Raw genomic sequence first — 14,067 nt, 5'->3', positions numbered from 1 at the left:
GTCAGGGCCAGCACCCAGAGCAATGCACGCTGGAAGCTAAAAAGAGGGTTTAGGTCGGAGTTCAAGCCTGAAAAGGGGCCAAGGGAGAAAGAACTCTTCCCTGGGGAATTGGGAAAGCAACGCCTCTCAGCGGGGGGTCGGGAACATAGTGCTGCCTCACAGTTGGGGCTGAGATTTGATACTACAATTTTCTGGGCTTGCAAGATGCTTAGCACTTAGAGCCCAGTTGGAGCAGGTGCAAAGCAAATTTTCCGTTGTTAGGAAGGGGCAGGAGAGGACAGAGGAGCCAGAAGAAAGCTGACGACTATTTCTTTCACGGTAAGCTCTTCTCACGGGGCCATGCTTCAAAGTTAGAAAAGCAGTTACTAGCATCCATTTTTAATGAAACCGTTACTAAAGCCAAAAGAAAAATGTCCATTACACCCACGTCAGTTTTTGTGCCTCAAGTAGAGACAATATTTTATTTCTTACCATATTTGAAATAATAACAATTTTTCAACAACACATATTGTTTGAATTCAGGGAGTGCCTTGGCTGAGGACCAGATGGGACGATGCTGAACTCCTTACCTCTTCTGTACTTGGCCCTGGGATCCCATTTTGGTGAGAGACTTCTGCCAGTCTCCTAATCACCCAGTCTTGCAACCTCAATTCCTTGTTTTTCTTTCAATTCCTACATTCAAATGAGTGCCCAGATTCGTGAGGTGATAACTATTTGCTTCCACGCTTCTGCCCTTCCTGGCTGTCTCACTCTGGCTCGGCGTTCTCCAGGACCACTCACGGGTACCTTGCAGCCCCCCCTTCCACCATATCCTCAGACATCACAGCTCCCAGCAGCCCTGCACTGGTCCAAAGCACCAGGGCTCATCACTGCCTGTGGGGCAAGCCTGACCCCTGAAAATGACATCCAGAGCCTCCCCCAACCAACTCCAACCTATCCTCTCTCCTCTCACACATATTCAAGAAATACTTGTTGAGCATTTGCACTGAGAACTGGGAAGAGGTGGAAAGTGATTAACATGTGTTCATGCTTTACAGGGGGAAGACGTATCCACAAATAGAACCAGTACAAGACAGAACAGATTTGTTAACACGAAGGCACAAAGTGCCCTGGGAGTGGATGAGAGGAGGGTGGTTAATTCTTATTAGGGATCTGGAAAAGGCTTCCCAGAGAAGGGAGCATTTGAGCGGGACTGGGCTCATGCTGTTTTCACTACTTGCAATTCCCTCCTGCCTCACACTTCATCCTCCCCTTAGCGAAACAGCAGGGGTAGTCAGGGAGGAAATACCAAGCAGTGAGACCAGCACAGAAGATGCTCGAAGCAAACTAAGTGCAGAGGGTTTTCTGTTCCATTTCCACTTCCCCTTCACGATCCAGACCCGCTGTATTACTTGCTGAATACCAGCTGCTAGGCCTTCCTCTGTTCAGACAGTTCACCGTTTCCACTCTGCCTCATCTCCAATCCTGTAAAAATCTGACCACTTTTTCAAAGCTCACCTCAAATACCACTTCCTCACTGAAGCCCTTCCTGACCAGCAGAATTCACCTCTCTGGCTTCTTGCTCCCGTGTTACTCTCTGTACCTCTACTATCGATTTTTTATATCATTTATACAGAAAACTCTGATAAAGGACTCAATGTCTCAGGACTGCCATTGGCCAAACCTGGGACAACACAAAATGGAATTAAGACAGTAACATATCATACGTACTACAATGACTTTTTAAAAAACCCAATTCTGGGAGTCAAACCGACACTAAATACACATATAAATAAAGGAGGAAAAGGAAAAACTTCATCTTAGAGTAACAATTAATAAATACGGGAAAATTACAGAGTCAGAAAATCACTATTTTCAACCATCATAATAATGATGGATTTAGGCAAGAATCAGCAATGGATGCTAAAACCATCAGTGACAGTCAGTTGGGGAACAAAATACTTACTTATTCTTAAACTCTGTCCTTCCCTATTACTCTATTTACAGAAAGTAAAAAGGAATATTTACAGTAGGGAAGTCGGGCAGACACGTCCTCAGTCAAGTGATCAAAGTAAACAACACTCTGAGTGTTGTTAACTCAAACTGACACAAACTGAGTGATACAAACTGACACATGTGCCTCATGTACGAGATACACAGCACTAAGGACACACAACTTCTGTGGGAGTCCTGCCCCAAGTGCATACATAATGTGGACCTAACAAGATGAAACACTCAGACAAACCCAAGTTGAGGGGCATTCTCAAATTACCTGCCTTAAACTTTTCAAAAATGTCAAGGCCACGAAAGACAAAGAAAAACTGAGAAAGTGTTCCAGATTAAAGGAGACTAAAGAGTGACAACTAAACGCAGTATGTGACTCTGGATCAGGTCAAAACAAAACTGCCATGAGGGGGGCTTCCCTGGTGGCGCAGTGCTTGAGAGTCCACCTGCCGATGCGGGGGACGCGGGTTCGTGCCCCGGTCCGGGAGGATCCCATGTGCCGCGGAGCGGCTGGGCCCGGGAGCCATGGCCGCTGAGCCTGCACGTCCGGAGCCTGTGCTCCTCAACTGGAGAGGCCACAACAGTGAGAGGCCCGCGTACCGCAAAAAAAAAAAAAAAAAAAAAAACTGCCACGAAGGACAGCATTTGTGTCCTTTAACCAGGAAGGACGAAGCAGATTAATCTAGGGCTCACTTTTATTAAAACACGAAAAGGACCAGAAATTTGTTCTAAACTCCAGAGTCCAGACAAAACATCTGTTTAGGTTTCTCTTACCTGGTAAATTTGTTGGAATACCCTCATTTCTCCAGCAGGGACAGACCCAGTAAGGAAGGTGTCTAGCCACCAAATTGCAGTCCCCAAATGCTGTCATACAAACCAACTTTTATTTCCCCCTTTTCTTATATCATGACTGTGGAGGGACAGACGTTTGTGGAAATGAGAAACAGTCATTTGGGGTTAGTGAGGATAAGCACATTGCAGTCGAAGGCTTGTAGACCTTAAACATATGTTTAAAAGTGCACGCTATACGTCCCACCCAATCTTTGTGACACAATCTTCTTAAAATGGCAGGAAAGGGGCTAAAATTATTTTTAAAGACTTTCTAAAAGGATTTAAGCAAAATAATTTTATTTTTAAGCCTCAGTTAACAACAACAGCAATGAAAACTAAATTAATCAGAAAGTCCCATTCCTTAGACATTCTGGTCAATCAAGGGGTTTTTAAATACAAGTCAACAAAGACAATTTTTTTTTTCTTTACCAGAGCACGTATTCATTTCCTCATTTCTCTTTTTCTTTTAGATGCATCTAATATGATGACTATGAAGATAGAGCCTAAGTATATATGAATTAGGTAGCAATTTGAAATCAATTTAGAGATCACGATGGAGACCTCTACCGAATAAAGTCAGATTTTTAAAATTTTCTTAATTAAGTGGAATAAAGAGACATAACTAACAAATCCCCATCCTTCTCTCCTTCCATGCTCCCTCCTCAAGCCTCCTCCTATTCCATTCAGTTTCTTGAACTCCTTTGTTCCCTCTACCACAGGGTCCTTGCACCTGCTCTCCCCACTAGCTGCCCACCTACACCCGCTGCCACCATAGCCACTTTGCCCAATTAACCCCCTCTTCTCTTTGTCTTGATCTCACATCAGTCATTGTTTCTAGGGAAAGCCTACCATGGCTTCCTTGGCTTTGTGACTTCAGCTAGGTCATTTCCCCCTTATCATTTGTTCTCACAAGTCCATATACTTCCCAATCTTGATTCTTACACTGCTGTTATTTTATATCTATTTATTAATTATTCTTCCATATTAGACTGGAAACTCTCTGGGTTTTTCTCCACATTCTATTTCCTTAGTGCAGGGCACATAATAGATGATCAAATACTTGATGAGTGAATAAAAGGGCAGTGTTAGCTTTAGGTCATCTAGATAACAATAACAGCCATTCATTTATTCACAAATAACTACATGCCTGTTATTTGCCAGGCAGGGCTCTAGAAGCTGAGGTTCTATCAGTGAACAAGGAAAGCCTCTGTCCTCATGAAGCTTCCATTCCAATGGTAGGAGACAGAAATAAACAAGAGAATTCAGAGCATGCTAAGTGGTACAAAGTTCTAAGGATAAAAGTGAAGCTCAGGACCTAATGAAACTTAAAAGCTTTTGCACAGCAAAGGAAACCATAAACAAGACCAAAAGACAACCCTCAGAATGGGAGAAAATATTTGCAAATGAAGCAACTGACAAAGGATTAATGTCCAAAATTTACAAGCAGCTCATGCAGCTCAATAACAAACAAAAAAAACCACAAACAACCCAATCCAAAAATGGGCAGAAGACCTAAATAGACATTTCTCCAAAGAAGATATACAGATTGCCAACAAACACATGAAAGAATGCTCAACATCATTAATCATTAGAGAAATGCAAATCAAAACTACAATGAGATATCATCTCACACCAGTCAGAATGGCCATCATCAAAAAATCTACAAACAATAAATGCTGGAGAGGGTATGAAGAAAGGGAACCCTCTTGCACTGCTGGTGGGAATGTAAGTTGATACAGCCACTATGGAGAACAGTATGAAGGTTCCTTAAAAAACTAAAAATAGAACTACCATACGACCCAGCCATCCCACTACTGGGCATATACCCTGAGAAAACCATAATTCAAAAGAGTCATGTACCACAATGTTCATTGCACCTCTATTTACAATAGCCAGGACATGGAAGCAACCTAAGTGTCCATCGACAGATGAATGGATAAAGAAGATGTGGCACATATATACAATGGAATATTACTCAGCCATAAAAAGAAACGAAATTGAGTTATTTGTAGTGAGGTAGATGGACATAGAGTCTGTCATACAGACTGAAGTAATTCAGAAAGAGAAAAACAAATACTGTATGCTAATACATATATACGGAATCTAAAAAAAAAAAAAAGTCATGAAGAACCTAGGGGCAGGACAGGAATAAAGACGCAGACCTACTAGAGAATGGACTTGAGGACACAGGGAGGGGGAAGGGTAAGCTGGGACAAAATGAAAGAGTGGCATGGACATATATACACTACCAAATGTAAAACAGACATATTTTACATGGACATATATACACTACCAAATGTAAAACAGCTAGTGGGAAGCTTCTGCATAGCACAGGGAGATCAGCTCAGTGCTTTGTGACCACCTAGAGGGGCGGGATAGGGAGGGTGGGAGGGAGGGAGATGCAAGAGATATGGGGATATATGTATAGCTGATTCACTTTGTTATAAAGCAGAAACTAACACACCATATAGTTTATGGTGTATACAAAGCGATTATACTCCAATAAAGATGTTAAAAAAAAAAAAGTGAAGCTCAGTTGTGGGAGAGAAGAAGGGCAAAGGTAGAAGAAATGACTTGCTGGCCAGAGAAGGTCAGATCACCCAGAGCTTTGTAGGCATTTACAAGGATTTTAGCTTTGGTTCTGAGTGAGAGAAGAAGCATGGAGAATTTTGAGCAGTGTTTACAGCAACATAGCCTTAGGTGTTAAAAGGATCACTTCAGCTGCCATATGGAAAGTAGACACAGTTAGGGTAAGGACTAACAAAGTAAAGAACACTGGCAATAGTCTAACACTGTGTGCTTAGGTACAGTGGTTGAAGTGGACATTATAAGAAAAGTCAGATTCTAGATATATCTCCACATTGAAGTATAATTGACATACAGATTATACTAGTTTTGGGTGTACAATATAATGATTCAACATTTGTATCCATTGGGAAATAATCACCACAATAATTCTAGTTACCATCTGTCACCACAGAGTTACAAAAAAATTTTTTTCTTGTGATGAGAACTTCTAAGATTTACTTTCTTAGCAACTTTCGAATGTATTTTGAATATATTTAGATATATTTTGAAGGGAGAATGGATAAGATTTGTTTCCTATTTTGATATGGTATATGAAAGAGAACAAAGAGTAGTCACATGTGTGGCTGAAAAAGGGGAAAGTAAGGACATAAGAGGGCTAAGGACTAGTGAAAAGCGGCAAAAACAGTAAATTGTGGTCTCAGTGGGGCTGAAGGATTATAGGGGTTGGGAGAGTTGATCTGGTGAGCTAGGAAGACAGAAGGCAGTAGCCACATGGGGGGTAGGATGATTAAAATTGAGACAGAGAGTTATTGCTAGTGACAATAACAAGATCTGATGAACTTCCACATTCATCAGAATCACAAAAAGGAGCTTCTTAAAACAGAGATTTCTGGGTCCCAGCCCCAGAGTTCTGGACTCAGTAGTCTGCGGTGGGGTCTGAGAATTTATAACTAATTCCCAGGTGACGCTGATGATGTCGGTCCAGGGGGCCACACTTTGAGAACTACTGTACTAGAAATATGATTATGGGAGAAAATGGGGAAAGTGAAATACCTGTCAAGATCTCTGAAGGAGAAGAGGTAAAAACTGAGAGAAATGTACAAAAAAACCACATAAAATTATGACAGCAGTAGTATTGGAGGGAGTGACAGTGAGGCAGGAGCTAAAGTCTTCAAGGACTGGCAGAAGGATGCAGCAGGCTGTACAGGACGGCAAGTAATGCTAGCAGGTGGTGTCTGATGGACTGAGCTTCAATGCTGAGGATTTTTAAGAGAGTACGCTGAGAAAATGGTCCCCAAATATCAGTGAGACGCAAGAAGACTTCAAGACATCAACAGCACCTCCAGCACCAGTTGTATGAAAGGAGAGGACTGCAGGGGACGCTATAAGCTCCTGGAAGAGCTGTGTCTCTCTACTAAAGCAAAAGGGGGATATTTGGAAAAGTGGTTGACAATATAGATTTCGCTAATGATGAATCGTTCATTCCACAGGGCAAAAATAAAATGGTGTCTGGAGTTGAGGAGAGTAGGGGATGGTGTCAGGTTAGGCGGTACACAGAGAGGGCCTTAGAGGGATGAGAGTCTAGGTGATGAAGGGCCTCAGGCGGCAACACAGTGTGTGTAAAGAGCTAAAAATTGTGTGCAGCAGTTGGGATTGGAGAGTGGGGCAGTGATGAGTGGAGTTTTACCCCAAGCACAAAAAGCTCTATGGATTCTGTCTTCCCTCTGGTCAATATCCAAGTTAGGGAAGAAGCAAAGTTGCCCGGAACTACAGTTGCTCCAAAGCCCCTTTCCATCTGGCAACCATCCAGTGTTGGAGTCTGAACCCAGGTCTGTCTATGGCACTTGGTTACACTCTTCACCATGTGACCACATGCAAACGTCTCTATATCTGAGAACCATATACACAATTATTTTCTGTACAAATTAAAATACACACATTGTACAGAATTCAAAAATCTCATTATTCAGCTCATTCCCTGGTATCTAGTTCCCTTCCTGAGGGGCAACCACTGGCATCATGTCAAGAATCTATTCTCTGCATATACAAAAATGTAGGTATACGTTCTGTGACTTTTTACATAGATGGTAGCATCCCAACCCACTATTCTGTGCCTTGCTTTTCCTTTTACAATATTTTGGAGATAATTCCATATCACTACATAGAGTGCTACCTTACTTTATTTAAAGCTGCCTAGCTTTCTTCCTACGGATGAACCTCAATTTAATTAACGAGTTCCCTGGGGATGGGTATTTAGGTTGTTTCCAATCTTCCTTTACTGCAAATACAGCTGCAATGAGCGTCATTTTGCATCTATTTACATAAAACTGCAGGACAAACTTCTAGAAGTAGAAACACTGGGTCCAAGGGTATGTACAATTTAGAGTGCACATTCCCAAATCACTTGCCATAGAAATTTAGACTTGTGACTGAAAAAAAAAAGTAAATGCTAGAGTAAAAGTAACTGATCTTAAATCCTGGCTCCTCCATTTGCCAACTGTGTGACTTTGGGTTATTGTTTAACTTCTCTGTTCTTCAGTTTCCTCATCTGTAAAATGGGGATAATAAGAGTGCCTCTCACAAACTGTGATGATTAAATAAGTGTAAAGTACTTAGAAAAGTGCATGGCACATAGTAAGTACTCAGTTTACCTATTATTTTTACTACCAATTTACAAGGGTGTTTTCTTACACCCTTGTAAACCTTGTAAATTTTCAAAATTTTGATCTTTGACAATCTGAGGGGTGAAAAACCGCATATCACTCTAATTTCAATTTACATTTCTCTTATTATGAGAGAGGCTGAGAAACTTTGCAAATGTTTAAGAGCTACTTATATTTTTCCATGAACTGTCCGTTTATATCATTAGCCAATTCTTTCTTTGTACTGTTTGTCATGTTAATTGTAGCAGTGCTCCATACAGTATCAACCTTTTACTTGTGTGAGTTACAAATATTTTTCCCCGTGTGTCATTTAGTGCTTTTAATTTTATTTATGCTGTTTTCTCTATGTCAAACGTTTTCATTTTTATGTGCCTATGGTTGAATTTATCACTTCTTTTATGGTTTCTGGGTTTTGTGTCATATTTAAAAGCTCCCTTTGTGACAAAAAAAATCCCCTATATTTTTCTAATAATTTTATGGTCTCAATTTCATATTTTATTTAATACTATCTGAAATTTATTTTGATAGATGATACAAAATTGGGAGTTGACTTTACTTTTTTCCAGGTGGCTATCTATCTGTCCCAACATAACTCATGGCATAATCAGTCTTTCTCCTACAGATTTCAAATGCCACCTTTAGATATACTAAATTTCTGGATGTATTTGAATCTCTTCTTGAGTGTCTAGTCTGAGATCTATTGATTTATTCATATGCCAGTATCATAATGTCTTAAATATTATAGTTTCATAACATGACTTAGTAGCTGATAGAGTTCCTTACTACTTTTAAGAATTTCCATGTCTATTTTGACACATGATCTTTAAAATCAGTTTGTCTAGTGTGAAAAAATTCTCCTGGTATTTTATTCAGATTATGTTAAATATATATTATCTTAAGGGCTGTTAACACTTTTATGAGATTCAGTCTTTCTTTACAGAAACATGGTATGCTTTTCCATTTTAAGTCTGCTGTGTCCCTAAGTACCATGGTAAACATTTTTCAGATAAATGCTGAATAAGTCTAGGTTTTTCACCTTTTTTTGCTGCTGCTGTCAATATGTTTCTAACTCCATCTCCTAACTGACTCTTGACGCCATATATCAAAACCATTAGATTTCTACACCTAGCACTTAATTTTCTCATTGTTCATCATAGATTTTCCCTTATTCTCTTGGATTTTCCAGTCTAATAGTTATTTCATCTTCAAATAATGGTAATTTCCTCTTTCCAACTGTCACACAAATTCATGTTCTTTTCTAGTCTACTTGCATTGGTGGGTTTCACCAGAAGAATGTGACCAACATTCTGATGAAGGATACTGTTGTCAGTTTCAAAATTTAATGGGACTCCCTCACATGTTTCTCCTATTATAGGCTTTAAAATGAGATATATATTTATCATGTTGATAACACAGCCATCTATTCTTATTTTATTAAGGGTTGTTTGACACTCATAAGTAAAATCAATCTATACTTTTCCTTCTTTGGACTTCATTGTCAGATGTCGGTATTAATTTCATGCAAGCTCTAGAAATAAAATCTGGGAGTTTTCCATATTTTCCTATGCTCCAGAATAATTTATATAGTATTGAAGTTTTCCTGTTCCTTAAAGGTATGGTGCACATCCCTGTGAAAATATCAGAGTTGGTGCTTTTTTTAGGAGTAACCAAAAATTTCTGCTTCTTTGGTGATAACTGGTCTTTAACATTATCTATGTCTTCTGGAGTCAGTTTGGCCATTTTTATTTTCCTGGACAATGTGTTCATTCATTTCATCCTGCTCCTAAGAGGCAGCCCAGGTTGCCTGCTGGGTTCTAAATATCATCCTCCTATTGAGTAGTAGTAGCAACACTATTTCCCCCTGATAATCAGAACTGATCACCTTTGCCAGCAGAGCAACTTCATTATTAATTTTTCACTTGCTGGTTCAGTGATATGGTTCAATAATGTGGCCAGGTAGTTTTCAATGTCCAATTCAATTGAACCACTGTCATGTTCCCATATGAAAGTATTCTTTTAAACTAAAAGCTCTAAATCAGCAGAGTTCAAAGTTGTAGAGGCCGGAAGCAAAAATATTATGAGTGGGTCACAAAAGATGGAGATAAGAAATGACACTTCTACCTTAACTCATTCATTAGTCCATAGACCCATGTATTCTGTTTATGGAACTAAAAACTACTTTAATATCACAAGATTTAGTCTCCCAGGTGGAAGACAATATTATAAAATAGGAAAAATGGTAAGACTAGTGAATCCCATACTTGTCAGCCAACTGTTTCACTATTTTTGATGTGAATGAGTCCCTTGATCAAAAGCAGTATTGTATAGGATGCAAATTCACTGAACACGGCATTTAGTAGGGCCACCAACGGTAGTGTTGGCAGAAACATGGTGGACAGGAAATGCAAATCCATACCAGAAGTAAGCATTCATAGCAATGAGGCCAAGCCACTGACCTTTCACAAAGGAGAGGATTCAATGTATCAACCTGACACCAAGTGGTGGACTGGTTGCCCTGGGATATGGGGTGTATCCAGGGCTAAAGGCTGATCTGCTCGCAGGCAGAGTACTCAGCAATGGTGGTAGTCAAATCAGCCTTGGTGAGCAGAAGTGCTTATTGCTAAATCCCTGTATTTTTCTCCTTCCTGCTTTAAGGCCACTTTGTTTATATGTTCATTGTGCAAGCCCTGGGTTTGCTCTGAAAAGAGGCTGACAAACATCTATAGAATGGAGCATCTTACATACCTGGTTATTTCCTGGTTATTTCTAGAGAATAAATTTTCTTTGGTGAGCATTTACATAAAACACAAATCTCATATTCTGTTCTTATTCTGTGAAAGTCATCCATATACTTTTGCTTTATACATCTTTGCCACCAACCCTCCAAATTTTTACTTCCAACTATTTGGCCAAGCTCTTCGCCACTGTTCATGCATTGAGATACATCAATCCCTGTGGCCATCGCTCCTTAACAACTAGTATCAAGTGTTTGAAGTTCTCACTACCAGAAGGATCTCCCTTCCCTGCTATCTTTTAGGAACACCTTGAGTGGGGCTGTAATGCTTCAGGAGCTCACTTCTATTATACCATGCAGAGCTGTCTCTGAACTAGGCCCCATTTAGTTCCCTTAGGCAACTGGTCAGAGAAAATGTTTCATGAGGCCATATATGTGGGGTGAGGGGGAAAAAAGCAATCAGCAACAGTTGTAGGCCACCAGCACATTCGATGCCCTAGAACCTTCTCTAGCCCATTAATAATATTATCTGTATAAAACAGTTTTCTATTTAAAATAGCTAGAGTATTTTATGTTTTATATCAACTGAACTTTGATCAATACAAATGTTTAATAGACATCTCAAATTTAACATATTCAAAACTGAAATTCTGCTTTTCCCCACCAAACCTGGTCTGTCTACCCACCATCTTCCGCTTCTCACTAAATGACAACTTCATCCTTCCACTCACTCCAGTCAGAAACTTCACTTTACTTTGAACAACTACTTAAGCATTTATCCTGCCTTTCTAATATGCACTATACTCCTAGCTAACCAAACAGTACCAGTTACAGAAGCAACATCATTTTTTAAAAAAAGAATAGCACTCATTTAGGAAGAATGGTTGAATTAGAAAATCTCCATGATCTACCCCTAGTTAAATAATCAGTTCAGGCAAGGATAATCAATGCATGTTAAAACCGTTAGATGAAATATTTACTGAGGACTACACATTCCCTCGGTCCCTGAGTACCACCCAACAAATTATCTGCTAGTTTCAAATAGAGACATTACAATGGAGGGATCAAGCTTTTTCACCTCCTTGATTCAGGGATCAGTCTTAGCCTTGGGGAAGTCATCTTGGCCTCATTAACAGTAGAGAAGTCAGACATTCATTATGTACCACCTGAGATGATAAAAAATGAGTACCCATACCACCTTGCCCCAAATTTATAACATAAATCTAATTAAGTCTTTAGATTGAAAATCCAGTTTATAGTAAATACAGAGAATAGAAGAACAAGTTAAATGATGCCCCCAGGAAGCAATCAGATAGGGGCAGAGCAGTACTGCTCAAAGTCTGTGGTCTCCACAATGACACCCCCGTATCACACAGCAGCTCATTAGAAAGGCCCACACCAGATCCACTGAATCAAAATTTCTGGGAGTAAGGACCAATAATCTATATTTAAATGGGCTAAATGTTTCTTATGAACACCAAAATGTCTACAGGACAAATAATCCAGTCTCTTCCATAAGTCAGTGTCCGAGAGGATATGAAAGATGAGGAAGAGCATGTTGTAGTGTTGTCGTTTAAATGCATTTAATTGACTGGACACTGATGGTTACAAATCAGCTATAAAAGACATTCTGGAAAACAGGGGGGAAATGTCAATGTGGACCAGGTATTAGATCATAATAAACAATTATTGTTCATTCATTTTATAGGATAATGATATTTTGTTATTTGTAAAATTTCTGTTTTTAGAGATGCATACTGAAATATTTCTGGGAAAAATATAATGATGTTTATAATTTACTTTAAAACACATTGACAGAATAAAATGTTTGAAGTCACTATGGAAGAATGTTAAGAACTATAGAATCTAGGTAACAGAAATACAGAAAATCTAAAATCATTATAATGGGCACCTTGATGTTTGATAATTTTTCATAATAGAGTAAAAAATATCTTGATATCATCCTTGAATTTTTTTTTCAATATCCCCCGTATCCACTAAGTCAGTAAATCCAGTCATTTCTATCTTCAAAAACAAATGCAAAGACCAACCACTTCATACCATGTCTCCCGCTCCTACCCTGATTTAAGCCACCATCTCTTGCCCAGATTATACTAATTTCACTTAACTGGTCTCCTGCTGCACCCACTCACCCACTCGCAAAATCTACTCTCTACTTGGCAGCCAGAATATCCATTTTGAAAGTAAGTCAGACCATGTCGCTCCTCTGCTTAAAACTCCCCAATGAGCCCCCATTCTTCTCAGAATAAAAGTAAAAAATCATACAAATCTTGCAAGATCCTTCATGGCTATTCCCAGCCACCTCTGTGACGTCATTTCCAATTATTTGGCTCCCTGTTGACTTTACTCTGCACGTTGACTCTACTCTGCACAAGCTTTCTTGCTCAAGCTTTTGCACTTACTGTTCCCTCTGCTTGGAACATTTCCATATCCATATGGCTCCCTCTAACACTTCACAGCCCATGAAGTCTCTTCCTTGACCACCTGTGTACATTTCACATCATAAATATATTTGACATTTTTTTCAATTCCCTCTTCTTATGAATTAAATACTTGTGTCCCGCCCCCAAATTTATATGTTGACATCCTAGTCCCCCAATGTGAGGTATTAGGAGTTTGGGCCTTTGGGAGGTAATTAGGTGATGAGGGTTGAGCCCTTATGAATGGGATTAGTGCTTTTATAAAGGAGACCCCAGAGGGCTCTAGCTTTCTTTCTGCCATGTGAAGACACAAGAAGAGGGTTCTCACCAGAACCTGACCATGCTGGCACCCTGAGCTCAGACTTCAAGCTTCCAGGACTGTGAGAAGTAAATTTCTGTTATTTATAAGCCACCCTTTCTATGGTACTTTGTTATACCATCCCAAACAGACTAAGACACTCCACTACCACTAGAACATAAGCTACTAGAGGTCAAAGACTTTGTGGTTCTGCTCTCTGCTATATTACTAGCCCCCAGAATAGTATGTGGCACACAATAGAAGCCATATATGTGTGTGTGTGTGTGTGTGTGTGTATTCTTTTTAAAAATAAACCAAAAATTAAAGAAAAAATAAATTATAAAACTGTAATTCCAATTGCATCATAGAAAACAAGAGATCAACATTTAAGCAAAAAGCCTTCCTTTTAAAATTGCTGTGATATAAAATAAGTCTAGAAACATAACCACTTACATTAATTCTTAAAGTAAAACAAAAAGACTAAGGCAAATACTTCACAAAGAACCAAAGATTTATCAACAGTAGGTTTTGCAATAGACATTTATATCCTTTGAAAGAAATATTTAGCATGAAAAATCAAACAACCTC

The 14,067-nt window shown here is 39.4% G+C and overlaps 1 protein-coding gene across 3 annotated transcripts in view; it reads right to left on the bottom strand.

Moving 5' to 3' along the window:
- CERKL (CERK like autophagy regulator) overlaps positions 1–14,067 on the bottom strand; it is a gene marked incomplete at both ends in the record, with an annotated part of 150,019 nt that overhangs the window by 35,708 nt on the left and 100,244 nt on the right. The gene's annotated exons all lie outside the window — the stretch shown is intronic.

Source organism: Grampus griseus (assembly GCF_964374135.1).
Source record: "Grampus griseus genome assembly, chromosome: 7".
Lineage (NCBI taxonomy): Eukaryota > Metazoa > Chordata > Mammalia > Artiodactyla > Delphinidae > Grampus > Grampus griseus.
This window is presented reverse-complemented; position numbering and strand designations above follow the sequence as displayed.